We start from the raw sequence: 18701 nt of genomic DNA on the forward strand, positions 1-18701 counted from the left end.
TTCTTTTTAGTATATTCATTCTTATGTGCAACCATCAGCACAATTTTAGAACATTATTATCATCTCAGAAAGAAACCCCACACCCTTCACATATCACTCCTTTGTCCCTGTCTTCTCCTCTCCCCAGCCCTAAACAAACACTGATCTATTTTCTGTCCGTATGGATTTACCAATTCAGGCCAATTCATGTCAATGAAATGATATAATAGAAGATCTGTTGCTGACTATCTTCTTTCATTCACCGTAAGGTTTTCAAGGTTTATCTGCATTGTAACATGTATTAGTGCTTCATTCTTTTCCATGACAAAATATTGAAAAGATATACCATATTTTGCTTATCCATTCATCAGTTGATGAACATTTGGGTTGTTTCCACATTTGGGCTAAGATGAATAATACTATAAACATTCACATCCAAGTTTTTGTATGGACATATATATTTTCATTTCTCCTGGGTACGTACCTAGGACTGGTATTGCTCAGTTATATGGTAACTGTATGCTTAACTAATTCAGAAACTACCATTTTCCAAGACGGCTGCACCAGTTTACATTCCCATGACTCCTTCATCTTTTCTACTACCCTCATAACTATTAGAGTGGTAACCAACTTCATATCTAAGTGAAAGTACAAAACACTGGGTTGATCCCTAATCCACTCACATCCACAAATAATTCTTCTCCAGAATAAAGATTCTATTCTCACTTCCCCGTTTATTCCCAAATGTATGCTACCCATCAATAACAAGTCATAATAAATCTTCCAAGGATTCTAATAAAAACTGTGTTGTCCTCTGCAGTATCCCTATGAAATGAATTCATTTTATTTATTTTATTCTGCAAAAAAAAATAAATAAATAAATAAATAATAAAAAACAAACAAACAAAAAAACCCCACAACTGAAATGGGCAGGAAGGGCATGGCTTTTTTCATTAAGCTAATCAGGAAACAGAAACACAAGAAAATTTATAACATGCCCTAGGAAACATCTAAGTGCTGATACCAGGGTATCACATACTTCAATCTCTTCCCTCTAGTTGGAATGATAAGATAGTAACATAAAAAATAACAATGCAAGATATATGTGCTATAAGTCAAATGGGTGAAAAGAGCCAAAATGTAATAAGAGTGTTGTAAAGGTGAGAGCGGATGAGGAGGATAAGGCTATACTGGGGACAAAGGAGAAAGACACAAGGGAGATTTCCTAGAGGAAAAGAGAAGGTGGCACTGGAGATTGGCCTTGGGGAATGTGTAGAAGTTTGAGGGTTTGACAGGTTACATTGCTGGCCTGTAGAGCAGCAAGACCAACAACTTGGCAAACGCAAGCTGAGATAGGGAATAATGGGTAGTCTGGTTGGAGTGCCAAATACTCCTTTACGTTGAGCTAAGTAGTAATAGGTTAAGGGTTCAAAGATAGATATCAAATTAAAGAATCTGGTCTTTATTCAGTGGACAGTACAGAAAAACTGACAAAAATTTTATTCAAGGATTTTTGTGATCAGTGGTGTGCTTTAACGATACTATGGTGGTAATACTGTATGGAAACAAGGTAAAAGGATACATACTGGGAAGAGAAACACTAGTTAAAAGACTATCATAATAACTCAAGTCTAAGATAACAAATACCTATATCAAAGGTTCTTCTTTTTTTTTTTTTTTTAAAGATTTTATTTATTTGAGAGAGAGAGCATGCACACAGAAGCAGGAGGACTGGCAGGAGCAGATCAAGGAGCCCGATGCAGGACTCCATCCCAGGACCCCGGGATTCTGACCGGAGCCAAAGGCAGATACAACCAACTGAGCCACACAGACACTCTATATCAGGGGTTCTTGATCAGGGCATATGTTACTCCCTAGGAGATATTTGTGATGTCTGGGGACATTTCTGGTTGTCACACAGTGCAGAGTCCTTCTGGCACCCATTGGGTAGAGACCAGGGTTGCAGCTAAACATCTTAGAATGCGCAGGAGTACCTACAACCAAGAGTATCTGGCCCATAATGTCAATAGCGCCAAGGAGGAGAAAACTTGGTCTAAATTAAAGTAGTAGCGTGAAAATAAAAGCAAATGACAGATAATAGAATTATTTTTAAGGGAGAAGTGGTAGAGCTTGATGATTGGCTGGGTCTGGAGGCAAAAGATAGGGACTAGGTGGTTTAAAACATGCTTGGCAAATTCTAATAGCAAAAACAAAACTTTTTTAAGAAATTAGTAGGAGGAGGATGGAAGAGTGTAATGAGTATATGTTTGTTTGTTTTATAATGAATGTATTTTTTTAAAGATTTATTTATTAGACAGAGATCACAACTAGGTAGAGAGGCAGGCAGAGAGAGAGGAGGAAGCAGGCTCCTTGCTGAGCGGAGAGCCCGATGCGGGGCTTGATCCCAAGACCCTGAGATCGTGACCTGAGCCGAAGGCAGAGGCTTAACCCACTGAGCCACCCAGGTGCCCATAATAAATGTATTTTTTAAAAGATTTTATTTATTTATTTGGCAGAGATCACAAGTAGGCAGGAGGCAGGCAGAGAGAGAGGGGGGAAGCAGGCTCCCGGCTGAGCAGAGAGCCCAATGCAGGGCTCGATCCCAGGACCCTGAGATCATGACCTGAGCGGAAGGCAGAGGCCTAATTGACTGAGCCACCCAGGTTCCCCTGTTTGTTTTTTTTTTTAAGATTTTATTTATTTGTCAGAGAGAGAGAGAGAGAGAGAGGGAGCACAAGCAAGGAGGGCAGGAGGCAGAGGGAGAAGCAGGCTTCCCACTAAGCAAGGATCCTGATGTGGGACTTGATCCCAGAATCCTGGAATCATGACCCCAGAATCCTGGAATCATGACCCCAGTGAAAGGCAGATGCTTAACCAACTGAGCCATCCAGGTGTCCTGAGTATATGTTTTTATTTTCTCCATATCCTTTTCTTTGGAAACAACCTATTCTTCAAACTGTAATGGCATTTGGATGGGAAAGATCACACTCCCAAAACATCTACAAGTGGTACTTTGGATCTAGGTCTAGTAAATCAGGATCTACCGCAGAGTTGGCCCTACTGAATGGTTCTCTAAGTGAGCACGTGATCCAAGCCAACCAATGAGAGTTCTTTCCAAATTATGCCTATGTCACACACAAAGCCAGCCTGACTGAGACTTAAAGAGAGAGGCAAACCAAGTAACAGACTCTTAACTTTAGAGAATAAACTGATAGTTACTGGAGGCAGAGGCAGGGGTGGAAGAATGGGTGAAATAGGTGATAGGGACTGAGGAGGACACTTGTGATGAGCACTGGGTGTTGTAAGTGTTGAATCACTGCACACCTGAAACTAACCATATACTGTATGTTAACTAACTGGAATTTAAATAAAAACTTCAAAAAAAAGTTAAACAAAGGCAAGCAGCGTGGAGTAAGAAGAGACAGAAAACCAGAGACAGAGAGTGAGAGAGAAACAAATTTTAACTGATTATCGTTTAGGTTCCTGGATCTAGCTATGCCTGAAATACAAGATTCCAATTTTCCAATTAGATCAAGCCAATACATTTCCTCCATTGCTGAAGCTAGTTAGAGTTGGATTTCTATTTCTTTCGAATGAAAAAGTTTTAGCTAATAATGAAAGAATGAGATTAGCTTTCAATGTGTTAACAGATGGAAATTTTATCAGTGAGGGAGCAGCTAGAATTTAGAGAAATAAGTTAAATTAAGTGATGCATTTTGGAACTTATTTCTTAAGAGGTGACAGATGTCAGAACAGTCGTGACCCTTTTGAAATAGGCCAAAAATAGAAAGACTTGGTATTTCTTTTCCAACTTATAAGAAAACAAAAGGAATCATAAATTATTAAGAAGTCTAAATTAATAAATTGTGATCATCCAGAAGTAGCAATTCTAATAAAGATATAAGGTTACCTAGGAGTTATTTAGAACTCTTTGTGGTTTCATCACATCTGTAGAAGAGCTTTGGATTTGTTCAGTTCTGTCCCAGCAATTGTTAATCATTTGCCTATTTGCTCTTAGATTTCTTTTCTCTGCTTCTCCTGCTGTGCTTTGTACCACAGAGGTTTGGTTTCTGCAAAACTCCTTGCCCAGGCTTCTTGCCAATTGGCTTCCTGTTAGTTTGGCCAATAAAAGTCATTAGTAGGCGTCTGGAGTATAGAAGGTGGGGAGAAGCCAGAGTATGCCTCTCCTTCTTTCCTTGCTTTGGCCAGTATTTCTGACAGTGTTTGTGTCCCTTCCATGTCCCAACCTCCTGCAAGCAGCCCTTATTCTTGGTGGCCCAGACAGAGACAGAGAGAGAGCACAAGTCAGAAGAGAAGCAGCTGAGCCGCCCCAACTCCTAAAGTCTGGTGAAAGCTTCTCCTCTTTCTGTCCCTCCAGGCCTGGAAGTGCTGGCAGCTTCTTGCTATTCCTAACCTCTGGCTTTATCATTTGCTGTTTGCCTTTTTAGCTCTTCCAACACTTTTGTAAGAAGTTGCCTGGGTTAAATCCTTCCAATTAAACCACCTGGTTTGGATTCTTTGTTTACTGATTCACTTGCTAAGTATTTTAGTAATTTTGGAATGCTATTACAAAAATACCATAGACTGAGTGACTTAAACAACATTTCTTTCTTCAGGTTCCAGAGGCTACATGTCTAAGATCAAGGTGCTAGGGGGGTCAGTTCCTGGTGAGAGCTCTCTTTCTGGCTTATTGATGGCCATCTTCTTGCTGTGTCTTCACATGGTGGAGATACCCTCTCTCTCATGTCTCCTTGCATAGGAGCACTAACACCATTTATGACGCTCTACCCTCATGACCTACTTACTTCCCAATGCCCCACCTTCAAACACCATCACACTGGGGATTAGGGCTTCAACATCTGAATTTGGGGGTGGGGGATGTTACACAAGCATTCAGCTTATAGCATCTAGTCTCCAGTTCAAATCGCCAGGACTGGGAGATGGACAGGGGAAAAAAAGGAGCCCATTGACCATTTTAACCCTTAAATCCAATTAAATAAGGTGTATACAACTATGTTGCCAGTGGACATAAGAATATAAAATATAGTTCATAAGGAACCTGTGATGTAAAGCCATATATAAACAAAATAAAGATATGAAATGTTGTAGGTATTAGTTGCAGAGCTCAGAGGAGAGAGAGATTGATGTTAATTGCAGGCATGAAAGGAAGGCTTAATGAAGGAAGTAAGACCAGAGCTGAACTTTAAGGGACAGAGAGCCAAACAGTGGAGAGCAGAATCACAGACGGTATTATGTGAGCAAATGGGTGGGGCATTAGCAAGGAAGCAGGAATAAACACAGTGTGTTCATGGAAGGTCTGACTAAAGTAGAGGCATTTATGGGTAAATTGGTTCAAATAAGTAAGAAAAGGTCACATTGAAAAGTGCCTTTAGTAGGCAGAGAACTGTGAAGTCTGTGGGATCAATCCTAGAAAAACTCAATGGTGAGACCACATCCTTTAGAAGATTAAAGCTATACCCTCCCCCCTTTTTTTCTTATCTAGTCAATGAAACACAGAATAAAGTGTCTGAAGGCTGGCTTTCGTTCCCATTTCCTAATCCATTTTTATAACCTTAAAATGTTTCTTAGATTTTAGGTCTCAGTTGCCTACTTGCAGAGGAGTTAATAATATGTAAAATTCATCTGAAGATTGTTAAGATACTTGTTGTTTTTCAGATAGCTAAGTATTTTTTAGATATTTATCCTATACCTAATCGTCTGCTAAGCCTAAACTTACAAGGTCAGTTTTATTTTTCCCAAGTGCCCACTTTGTTCCCTCATAATAAAGAAAATGACTAGACATTGCATAAGAAGAACCAGAAAGAAGGGTGTTTCTTCCAGCACCTAGTTCTAAAACATGCTGAATTTAACTCTGACCTTAAAAAACCAGACTGGAAGAAACAAAGTAATATTTTAACATAGTCTGTTAATTACTTGTATTTATTTTTTATTTTTTTAGACAGAAAGAGAGAGTGCACATGCAGGCGGTGGGGTGAGCAGGGATAGAGGGAGAGGGAAAGAGAGAATCTTAAGCAGGCTCCATGCCGAGTGGGGAGCAGGATATGGGGCTCGATCTCATGACCCTGAGATCCTGACCTGAGCCAAAATCAGGTATTGGACGCTTAACCACTGAGCCACCCCCAAGGTGCCCTTGTTAATTGCTTTTAAAAAATAAAAGTACACATTGACCCAAGAATGGGCATGTCATTTGAAATGTGACTGTTTTTTGAAAATGAAAATAGAAAGAAACATTATTGCAAAGATTAATATTATTCTAGGACTTATAAGTGGGTTTGCTTGACAGGTAGCTGATGAAATAAAATTCTACATTCCATTTTTATATTAAGGCAAATTTGTTTTGTCATGTGTACTATAATTCACATTAGAAAAGCTAGTAATCATTGTGCTGTTAACTCCACTTTTATTGCGGGAAGAATGGGCGGAAGCAACATCTTAGCTCTTATTCCAGTGCCAGGAATGAATGGCAGTTGGAACAAACGAAAGACTTAATTATAGCCTTTAAATGAAAGCAGGAATAGTACACATGGAACCGAAATCTTATCCAAGACACATTTTTTAGAGGAAATAAAGGTGAACTGGAATTTTAGCTTTGGAAGAAGAAATCGGACTTAGCACATACCCTTCTGTAAATTGATATAAGTAAAATTTTGGTTAGTATTGGGGGGTCTGTGAAAGGATTTTCAAATGAGTATGTTTTGTTGACCTCCCCCAAAACAGTTTTTCAGTGCTGATAAGAAAAAGAAATACGCTAGATAAAAGTCAATTTAACTTTATGAAATAAAGACATCTGTGACTTGAGCATAGTTTGCCAAAATGTAAAATTTCATTCACGGCTTAAGCTGAGAGCAAAGGGCATTTAACAGAAAACACAGAAAAAGAAACCTCTCCACCGAAGGCAAGTCAAAACCCACCAGAGTCACATAATCATGTCATTTGGTGGAATGAGCTGGCCGGGAAATGAGGAAACATGAATCCAGAGGGCGTTTTCAGTTCTGAGTAACAACATGGCAGGACAAGTCCCCTTAATTGTTGTGCTTCTACAGGATGATGGTACTAAGCAGTCTCCTGAGCTCAACAAGATTTTCAGCTAACCCTTAATTGTTAAGTCATTATGACAACTACTGATGTGTCATCCCTGCTGTAATTGCCGCAGGCTCTTTCTAGCACCTGTTTTGCATTTACTGTTGTATTCTGAGACTTAACACAAATGTGAAATGAGACTATTACTTCTGTCAAGTGCACATACACATTTGCTGTAAAACATTGTTGAACGTGCACACAACACAATGGGAACGATCTCTTAATGTTGTACAGATGAGACCAGCTGTTTGAGCTCCGAAGGTCAAAAATTGTGAAAACAAAAGGAAACAAAACAACAACAACAAAGAAAATCACGCAGTTAATCCACAAGCAATTACATAAAAATCTTGAAAAGGGAAGAAAGCAGCTTGGTTGATTTTTTGTTGGGGAAGAGGATTTGCCTCCGTAGCCACTGCACACCTTCTACACCTCCTCAAAAGCCTGCCCTCCAACACTACTTATGTGGCCAAACCTGCGTCCAGTTCAAACTCATAGCCCATGAAAGGATTAGAACAGGGCGGCTGAAAGTCATATAAAAATGGGGCCGCTGGAAGCAGAAGTGAGCCACTTTCCTACCCACATCCACTCATCTCATCCACCCGTATGTACCTGGCAGCTTGGAAAAAGAAGGCCTTGGATGATCACCATTTTTCTTTCTTTCTTTCTTTCTTTCTTTCTTTCTTTCTTTCTTTCTTTCTTTCTTTCTTTCTTTTCTTTCTTTCTTTTCTTTTCTTTTCTTTCTTTCTTTCTTTCTTTTTTTTTTTTTAGATTATTTATTCATTTATTTATTTGACAGACAGAGACACAGCAAGAGAAGGAACACAAGCAGGGGGAGTGGGAGAGGGAGAAGCAGGCTTCCTGAGCAGGGAGCCTGATGTGGGGCTTGATGTGGGGCTCCATCCCAGGACCCTGGCTGGGATCAGGACCTGAGCCGCAAGCAGACGCTTAATGACTGAGCCACCCAGGCGCTCCAATAATCACCTTTTCATATTCTTGAGCTTTCTCTAAAAACACTGGTCCTTATCTGAATGTGTTTAAACTGAACTTATGCAGCAAATGTACACCCACATTTTGATTCCTACTGATCGAAGTGGAGGTTTATGGGATCTAACCATAGAGCCCGGGCTGTCAAAGGCAAAAATACTCTTTGCTGGTAACACAGAGGAGCTCATTCACATCACAGTATTAAAAAGATATGTATCAGGAGATAGCTGTGAGATCAACACACAATCGACTTTCAGTTCTCTTCCCCCATGCATCTCCAGAGGGACATAAATGCCTTCCCTCTGACCGCTGGGCACTGTACAGCCACAGACTGCGGGGCTGGTGACAGCACTTCCTTTGGCCAAACTGACCTGCGGGGCCTGCAGAGTTCCATCAACCCCACACTGGTCACCACCTTCGCTTTGATGCCTCGATGTGGGTGTGTAACTGACCATCTACAGAGGGAAGGTTTCAAATCTTCTTGTATGAAAACCACCCAGGGGCTGGCTGGCCTTCTCTGCTCTGGAGCTGAAGTTATTTTGTCTTAGAGCTGATGTCTCAATTCTTTCTTTAACATGAAAGCACAGTGGATCAACAGGAGTTTTGAAAATCTATACCCAGAAAGATTTATCAAGTCTAGTCCATTTTATCATCACTAAAGGGGAGTTTTGAAAGTATACCTTCCAAAATGAATAATCTGGAAAAGAAGGAAGTTAAAATAAACTGTCTAATAGAGGTATGACATTAAAGAGGAACATAAAGCCCTGCAGTGGCCATTTAGGATCTAATTTTTTTTTTATTTGGGCCACAAAAAATAATATGGAATGATGTCAGTAGCTAAAATCGCAGATGCACAGGGACTGCACACATGAAGCTACAACACAACTGATATTTGGAAGTAAATGAACTTGTGATCCTTAAAAAAAAAAAAAAGCAAAAAACAACAAACAAACAAAAGACTTAAAATTCTTATAAAAGAAAACACCAGGCGCAGAGTTTCCCAAGATTTTTTTTTTTTCTATTCTTTCTGTATTGAATAAAAGGCAGTGTATATCTTACAGAAAGAGAAATCAACTCACAGGACACTAAGAGAATAAAAGATTGTTAAAAGTCACACAGCGAGGCCATACTTGCTTTTTAGACTCCAAACACATAACTTGAACCCCATTACCGCACGGTTGTTTTAGAGGTGATTTTTACGTGACAGCATGTTTTCTTTCATCGCCAAAGAAAAGGAAATACAAGATTCCACTAGATATATTGGAACAGGTTTAGGTATTAAAGAGAGAAAACCATTTATTGTGTGGTGTTGTTGACTTAACGCCCTGTGCCACAGAGCCACTAAGAGATACTACTTAGCACCTTCTTGGAAAGCCAGTTGAAAGTTAGCAGATGGTTTCTTTCACAACAGTTTTGATAGGCACTTTTCCTGATCTCTTAACTCTGTGATGGATGAGGTATATTTTTTTAACACAGAAATCGTATGGCCAACTGTGAGGATAGAAGAAACAGGTGTCAGGTGATAGACACAGAAGATCAAGTTTGACTTGAAGCACCGTTTCCATTTTTTTCTTTTTTTTTTTTCTTTTTCTTTTTAGTTGAAAGCCAAAAAAAGGGCTAACTCCCTACAGAGAGGAGATTTTGAAGATGAAAATGCAAAGTTGGGGATTTCAGACTAAAATGTCTTTCCATCATAGAAAAATGCATGAGTGTTACGGCTTTGGGAGAAGATTAAGGGAGAGAAGGGTCTCCGGGAAAGACCCGTTAAGGCTATGAATTGTTAGGATGGACGGTGTAAGTGTAGCAAATTCTTCTTACTCTCTGTGAATAGTACAGAAAGATACATAATTGTGTCTGGGGACTTAAATGACACTCTAAAGATTTATGACTTAAAATGAATGTAAAATATGAGTCTAGCAATGTCTGCCTTTTTGGTAGCTGTTACAGGGTTTGATTTGCAAATGCCATTTGATCCAGAGAAATGGAACTTTGTAATTTACCTGCCGGCATAACAGATGATCCAACGTTCATTTAGTCCCTTTCCCTGTACTGCTAACAGAATGTATTATGATTTAGTAAAATTACCTGGTATTTGGAGTGGAGGCTAGGGAGATTTAGAGGTGAGAAAGGGTTATATTACAGAACGATGTCTTCTAGGAAATAATCTTGCCTTGGGTGATATAAAATGAGCAACTGGTGAAGGCAGTTACATATTTGTTTTTTTTTTTTTCTTTTTTTCAGCTGAGTCCAGTAATACTTGACAACTGGCATTATCAGTACACACACATAACTATATTGCATTTCCCTTGGCTTTGCTCTCATCTTATTTAATATTCCTTCATAACTTTTCACTTAAAACATAGCAAGGAGATGTAGAAAGAAAATCATATGGGTGCATAAATAATTCATAGGCACCCGAAGGCATAAAAATCATGCTAGACAAAAACAAGTAGTAAGGAAGGTGAACAAGAAGTTAAATTTAAATGTTGTTAAAACAGGGGCGCCTGGGTGGTTCAGTGGGTTAAGCCGCTGCCTTCGGCTCAGGTCATGATCTCAGGGTCCTGGGATCGAGTCCCACATCGGGCTCTCTGCTCAGCAAGAAGCCTGCTTCCCTCTCTCTCTCTGCCTGCCTCTCTGTCTACTTGTGGTCTCTCTCTGTCAAATAAATAAATAAAATCTTTAAAAAAATAAAATAAAAATAAATGTTGTTAAAACACACACACACACATCAAAAAACCCAGTGGAAATCTAACTGAAGGTGTCTGAAAATGAATATAAAATGGTATCTTTCTCTCCATGAGGATATATGTAACCTTGCTCTTTGGCCCACATCATAGTAATCGAACTAATTCATCAGGGATTGTCTTAAACTTGAGGAACTTTAGTGTCTGTAAGATTATTAAGGTACTGAACTGTGAGCTCAGCTCAATACAAAGAGATTTGCAACTCTATTTACATAGTATTCTTCACCTTCTAAGATAATATTCTGAACTCTGCCCATGCTTTCTTAGAAGCACTTGTCAATCCATTTACAAACTTCAATGGTTTTAAGTCCCCAGACTTCAGAATAACAAAGGTTCTGGTGCTGAATAAAAGATAGTGACTGCACTTTTTCTTTTCTTTCTTTCTTCTTCTTCTTTTTTTTAATCATCTCTACACTCAATGTGGGGCTTGAACTCATAACCTTGAGACCAAGAGTCTCATACTCTATTGACTGAGCCAGCCAGCAACCTCTGATGATACTTTTCAGAAATAGTATATGTGTTTAAAACATAAAAGTTTCTTTGAAGGAGAAAAAAAATTCAACAGCCTTAGATTTGAGAATACTTTACAAAGCACTCAACCATTTTTGTATATATTCCTGTAGCACGGCAGGGTTTGATAGTTTATTTTTCCATAAGTAATGAAGCATGTACAAATATAGGATAATAATATACAGTAATTCAAACTCCTAAAATTTAATTCCTAGATATGAGAGGCAGCCAAATTACCTTTTTATTTATTAGTGTTAAACTTCCCTGTTTCCTTTTATTCTTCATACTGATAGATTAATGATGATAAAAATAATGTTTAACATTCATTTAAAATTTACTATATGTCAGACACTACGCTAAGTACTTTGCAAGATTTATCCCATTCAGTCCTCCTAATAGGCCTCTGAGTTATCCACAGTTAACAGATGAGGGAACCTAGATAAGAAACTCGGGCAGTGAGATAAAGCTAGTAAATGATGGAGCTGGATTCCAGCAGTCTCTATACTGAATATGCATCCTCTTAAACACTGTGTTCTTTTCTGGGTTCATCATAGAAGAAATGGTCAGCAAGCCTGGGTGGCTCAGTCGGTTAAGCACTGGACTCCTGATTTTGACTCAGGTCATGATCTCAGGGTCCTGAGATCAAAACCCATCTTGGGTTCTGTGCTCAGCAGGGAGTCTGCTTAGGATATTTTCTCTCTCTCTCTCTTTCTGCCCCTCCCCCTGCTCTCTCTCTCTCTCTCTCTCTCTCTCTCAAATAAATAAATAAATAAATCTTTAAGAAAAGAAGAGGGGCACCTGGGTGGCTCAGTTGGTAAGCATCTGCTTTCGGCTTAGGTTATGATCCCAGTGCCCTGGGATTGAGCCGCATGTGGGGTTCCCTGCTCAGCGGGAAGCCTGCTTCTCCCTCTCCCACTCCCCTGCTTGTGTTCTCTCTCTTGCTCTGTCTCTGTCTGCCAAATAAGTCAATAAAATCCTAAAAATAAATAAATAAATAAATATTAAAAAAAAGAAGAAATGATCACTGGCCCTATTGTTTTGAAGCAAAATTAGGTATTTTGAGTGTGTCTTGGATCCCTACTAATGGATCTGTTGAACTGAAAGGACTTTCAGTTTTAACCAGGAAGTTATTGTAAATATGAATATCAAGGATTATGAAATCGTAATGATGTGTATAATTACAATTACCTGTAGCATTATCTCCCAAACACACTATATCATTTTTTATTCAATAATCATTTTTTTGATCACCTACAATGTGCCTGGCTTTTTAAAAATAGTAGGAAGATTGGGACAAGAAATAAATTATGCACATATTTTATCTAGGTAGACATCATTCAGCAAATTTTATTGATATTTTTGCACTCACTGTCACTTAAGAAATGACTAACAAATGCTTTTAATGACAAAATTGTCTGAAATCGCAGTCATATTTTTATTGAGAATTTCTTTCCCCAGGATGATTTAGATTTGTCTCTTAATCGCCTGCGGTTTGGGAGAATGAAGAATCAAGGGGATAACTTCTGCGGTTCCAAAATCATTTCAGACTCTTCGTGGGACTGGAGGTTCTATGGGGCACCAAGCATCCTTGCCTAAAGGAAGTCAAGAGGAGGGAGAGATGGGACAAAGTCACAGAGAAGGGATGCTGTCTTGCCCTCCATTTTCTTTACCCCAGTCAGTGGCAAATACTTTATTTTAATCCCATGTGCTCTCTCAAGGATGAAAATATTCTTCTCAGAGAATCCTTGATTTATTAGAGTAGCTGCTATTCTAAAGCAAAAACTGGTAGTGTGTTTATGAAAAGAAATGGTGGGGAAATGACAAAAATATTATTCCCTCTAGAAAAGTGGTAAGAAAAAAAGAGAGAGAGAGAGAGAGAGGTGCCTGGGAGGCTTAGTGGGTTAAGTGTCTGCCTTCAGGTCAGGTCATGATCTTAGGTTCCCCTGCTCAGTGGGGAGCCTGCTTCTCCCTCTCCCTCTGCCCCTCCTCTGTCCCCTGCTCCCTGCTCATTCTCTCTTTCTGTCTCTCACTCACTCTCTCTCAAATAAATAAACAAATAAAATCCTTAAAAAATAAGAGAAAATCTGGAAATAAGTAAAGGGCTTTCTCTTATGCATATCAACAAGATCACACAGAGAATTGCTTAAACCATTCCTCAACATAGGACAATCAATGGATTTCAGGATTTCTTTGTTCATCGATGTCCATTCCCTTTTTCAGGAAGGTTTGTGGAAGGTCTTAGATCCTCTTCGCTCTACTCTATTCCAATCCTGCCAGTGGTGGAGGTTTCAGACTGTATTTTGATTTTTCAGAACGAGCGTATTTCTAACCAGACCTAGAAGCTTCCAGATAAGAGGGCAGTCTTCTAAGAAAGATACTTATAAGCTCTTCGGAGAATTATCGATCCTTCTCTCTTGGATCAAGAGCTCAAATGAGCTCATCTGAGCTCTTGATCCATATGTACTTAGTCTAAAATACAAATCTCTCCTTAGAAAGTTCATGTAAGAGGAACAATATTTGTAACAGAATCTTCTCATGCTTTTTACTTACTATAATATCATACTCTTGAAGCTGAAGAAAGTAGAGGTCATCGATGTGGTAGTCTCCCATAAATTCCCTAAGAAGTAATCACTTGCTAAATACCATCTGAGGTGACAAGTTCTACCTTCACGAGATTATCATTTTTTCCTTATTCTGAAGTAAAGCCTGTCTTCATAATTCCACTCATAGGCTCTAGCTTTACCTCTTAGAGTATTAGGAATTTATATTCTTTCTGTCACATAAGAAAGAGTCTGCTAACATTTGAAGACAGTTACATACACATAAGCTCTTGTGTCTTGCTGTTTATAGAGAACAGAACATGGGATCTAGGGTCCTAGATTCAAAACCTGGCCCTAAAATTTACCACTTACAAGGACTTGGATATGACATTAAATGTCTCCAAACTTCAGGGTGCTTGGATGACTCAGTGCTTAAGCATCTGCCTTCAGCTCAGGTCACAATCCTAGGGTCCTGGGATCAAGGCCCGTATCGGGCTCCCTGTTCAGTGGGAAGCCTGCTTTTCCCTCTCCCACTCCCCCTACTGTGTTCCCTCTCTCACTGTCTCTCTCTCTCTCTGTAAAATAAATCTTTAAAAAAAAAAAAAAAAAACACTAAACCTCAACATTCTTTAATGGAAAGGAGAAGAAGTAACACCCAGCTCATGTAGTTAGTGGTTAAGTGCGTTAAATAAACTAATGTATGCAGAGTGCCTTTTATTAGTGGTACTTAATTAGTTGTGGCTAGTATAATTATTAATACTGTGGCCTCAAATCCTCTCCTTCTACCCCATTTTCTCTCCTAATGCAACAGAACAGACCTTTGCAGACACTGTATCACAGGTGTGCCAAAATATTATCATTTTTCTGTGGGTGCCCTAGCCTTGGGGTGTAGGTGAGAGAAGCACCCTATTCGTTTTTATGTTCTTCCCCCTACCGGAGTAATCTAGTCATTAAGCAGCTATCTTGGCTCAGGTCATGATCCCAGGGTCCAGGGATGAAGCCCCGCATCGGGCTCCCTGCTCAGTGGGAGCCTGCTTCCTCCTCTCCCACTCTCCCTGCTTGTGTTCCCTCTCTCGCTGTTTCTCTCTCTGTCAAATAAATAAATAAAATAAAATCTGTAAAAAAAAAAAATTTTGTCCTTTAAAAAAAAGTCTCTCTCCCTCGCGCTGTAAATATTCTTTCATGATCAGCATTTGAACAGCAACTTTTGCTAGAAATAAAAGATTCTCTAAGAAAATAGGTTAGTTCTTGACATGTATTAGTCTTTCAGTCTTAAGTGTGACCCAGCAAGGCTTTCCCCCCTCCACCTGTATCCTACAAATGTTATCATTTTCTGGGGTCAGCGTGGTGTAAAAAAGTTAGGGCAAGACCACAGTGGTGTTTATTAATGTTGTCTTGGTGTGTGGTACTCAAATTTAACTCAACGTTATACTCCAGAAGGCTAAGAAGAGTAGGATGAATTATAGTCTTCATTTGTTCTAGACACAATCCACGTTCCTCTGCTCTACAAAAGTAGAGCATACCCCTGAAACCTTTCATTATCTGAAATGACAGAAAGTGGAGAAGCAATTGCCATTAATTTATATGGATAATGTTTTTTGAGCACTCCCAGATCCAAAAAATAATCTTTCTTAGGGTTTTGTTGTTGTAAGGTTTTTATTTATTTGACAGAGAAAGATACAGCACAAGTAGGGGGAGCAGCAGGCAGAGGGAGAGAGGGAGAAGCAGGCTCCCTGCTGAGCAGGGAATCTGATATGGGGCTGGATCATGACCTGAGCCAAAGGCAGACGCTTAATCAACTCAACCACCCAGGTCCCCAAGGTTTTCTGATTCCTTAGGACACACATTGCTAATGGATGCCCAAAATAAATCGAGAAAAAACTCAGATGCCCCCAGACAGAGTTCAAAGATATTGCCAGTGGATGCTGTGGTGCGGGTGCAGAGTGTAGAGCCCCGGGAAGGAGCTGGGAGTGGGGGGTGGCGGGGTGGTACTCTCCTAGCTCTGACTGCTTGCAGCCTCTTTAATAGCTCGTGGCAAAACAAATGCCCAACACTGTCTTTGCTTTCCGAAGTTTTTGTAAAATCTTCAGGATTCCTTCAGTTACTGAAAACACACCCGGTACTATTTCTTTTTTCCGCATATGGTACTATTAATGGAGGTATTTCATAAAGGAGAAGTAGTGGAACACGAACTTTCAAAAAGCAGAGGATTCCTGTACTTCTTTGCTTGAAGTTTAAAATGGCATTTGGGTTTGGGAAGAGCCACTTCGACTGTTATCTAACATTGACCTTGCAGTTCATAAAAACTGCTAGCAAAAATACAGATTCATTCATTCATTCAAAAAATATTTTTAGTCTAGTTTGTGTACTACTCTAGATACTGGGGACAGAGTTTTGAACAGGATAACAAGGTTCCTTCCCTCATGAAATTAACATAATAAAGAAACCTTAAAGTCAATGGTATCTACAACATGGTTTGAGTTTTAAAAATAAGTAAGTGCTTTTGGCTTTCAGCTCGGAGGAGGCGATGGTGCAACGGTCTTCAGTCGTCTGGGTTCATCCAGTCGGGGGTCGTTGGACAGCCGCCGCCTCTGCCATGCCGTAAGTTCCACCCCCAATGAGATCAAAGTCTAATGCCTGAGGTGCACCACTGCGGAGCTCGGTGCTATGTCTGCCTTGGCCCCAAAGATGGGCGGGCTGGGTCTGTCTCCAAAAATGTTTGATGATGATATTGCCAAGGTAACCAGTGATGGGAAGGGTCTGTGGATGACAGTGAACTGACCATTTGGAACAGACTGGTCCAGATTGAAGTGGTACCTTCTGCCTCTGCCCTGATTATCAAAGCCCTCAAGGAACTGCCAAGACACAGAAAGAAACAGAAAAACATTAACAACAGTGGAAATATCACTTTTTTAAAAGATTTTATTTATTTATTAGAGAGAGAGCGCACAAGCAGGGGAGCGGCAGGTAGAACAGGCAGAGGAAGAAGCAGGCTCTCCGTTGAGCAAGGAGCCCCATGTAGGACTTGATTCCAGGACCCTGGGATCATGATCTGAGCCAAAGGCAGCAGCCCAGCCAACTGAGTCACCCAAGTGTCCCTGGAAATATCACTTTTGATGAAATTACCAACACTGCCCGACAGATGTGGGACTGATCTTTATCCAGAGAACCCTCTGGAATCATTGAAGAGATTAGGAAGGGGGGTGCTGGGTGGCTCAGTTGGTTAAGCTTTGCCTTTGGCTCAGATCCTGATCTCAGGGACAACGGATCAAGCTCCAAGTCCGGCTCCCTGCTCAGCGCGAGGGAGTCTGCTTCTCCCTCTCCCTCTGCCCCTCCCTCCCACTCATGCTGGCATGCTCTTTCAAATAAATAAAATCTTTTAAAAGAGGGGGGCACCTGGGTGGCTTAGTTGGTTAAGCCTCTGCCTTCAGCTCAAGTCATGATCTCAGGGTCCTGGGATGGAACCTCACATCAGGCTCTGTGCTCAATATGGAGCCTGCTTCTCTCTCTGCCTCTCCCCTCTCTGCTCATGCACTCTCTCTCTCTCTCTCTTTCTCTCAAATAAATAAAATCTTTAAAAAGAGAGAGAAAGAGAGAGATTGTGGGAGCTTCCCAGTCTGTGGGCTGCGATGTTGGTGGTGACCATCCTCATGATATCATGGATGACATCAACAGTGGTGCAGGGGAATACCCAGCTAGTTATGAACTACAAAGGAAATTATTTCAATAAAGGATCATTTGACAACCATAAATAGATAAATAGACTCCCAAATTGCTACCCTGGCTCATTTCTAGTCAGAAGGATAAATATCAGAGCCCAAAAGGAATGGAAATCATTCCTTTAAAAAGTAAACTCTTCATATTTTTTTCCTATTCATTTAATAAAATAAAGGCAAAAGAATGCACAAGAGCCTGCCTGACATGGCTAATTATTTTCCTTCTATTGTGTCTCACAATATGCACCATCTGTCCCCTGCTCCTCCAGCCACATCTTTGTTATCTTCCAACAAATTGACACGCTTTGGAATCTCTTTCTCCTCACAACTCCTAGTCAGTCTTCCAACAGAATGAAGGCCAAGTCCTCTTTATTTCACTCTTGATAATGATGCTCTTGTAGGCTTTTGTTTATGGTATCGTATCAATATTGGTTAGGTTGTGACACAGTGAAAACTCCAAAATCATTGTGGCTTAAAGCATACATTTTACTTATTTCTTGCTTTTGCTCTATTCCTATTGCTGGCTGAAAGTAGGACTCTGCCTTTGATATACTCTCAGGTCTCCCAGCTCATGGAGGAGCTGCTCTCTTAAATATTGTCAGTCACAGAGCCGGAGGGAAAAACGGATGTGGTGAAGGAGACACTGCCTCTTGTACTTTCTCTAGCCAGAGAAATCCCTTGGCACACCTAATTCTGAGCACACAGGGAAATAACAGCCCTACCATGTGTTGTGAAAGAGAGACAAACTGTTATATGCAAACCACCGCCATGATGATCACAGGGGTGCTATTTATTAATTATATTCTTCCCTCCCAGGGTAAAATTGCTTTCAGGTATTCAGAATCTTACTTTGACAGTTATGCTAATATGATCAATTGATACAATTTATAATAGTGCATTAAATTTAGGAAGTTCTTGTATTATCTGTCAGCTGTCATCATAAATCTTGAATATAGTCTCTAATTAGACATTTCACTTTTTCAGTGTCAAAGAAGTAAATCATTTTATACATTTAAAATAGGATGATATTGATAAAAAATACTTAGGCCTCTGAGAGGTGTAAATAAGTCTAGAATGATGTGGACTTTTCACCCTGGGGTTGGGATTTGCTCAACTGCTATAAGGAC

The 18701-nt window shown here is 40.0% G+C and overlaps 1 pseudogene; it reads left to right on the top strand.

Annotated features, from left to right (window-relative positions):
* The first annotated feature begins 13518 nt into the window (after positions 1-13518).
* On the top strand, positions 13519-17588 carry LOC125094051 (60S ribosomal protein L12-like; annotated as a pseudogene).
* The last annotated feature ends 1113 nt before the right edge of the window (positions 17589-18701 follow it).

Source organism: Lutra lutra, chromosome 2, assembly GCF_902655055.1.
Source record: "Lutra lutra chromosome 2, mLutLut1.2, whole genome shotgun sequence".
NCBI lineage: Eukaryota > Metazoa > Chordata > Mammalia > Carnivora > Mustelidae > Lutra > Lutra lutra.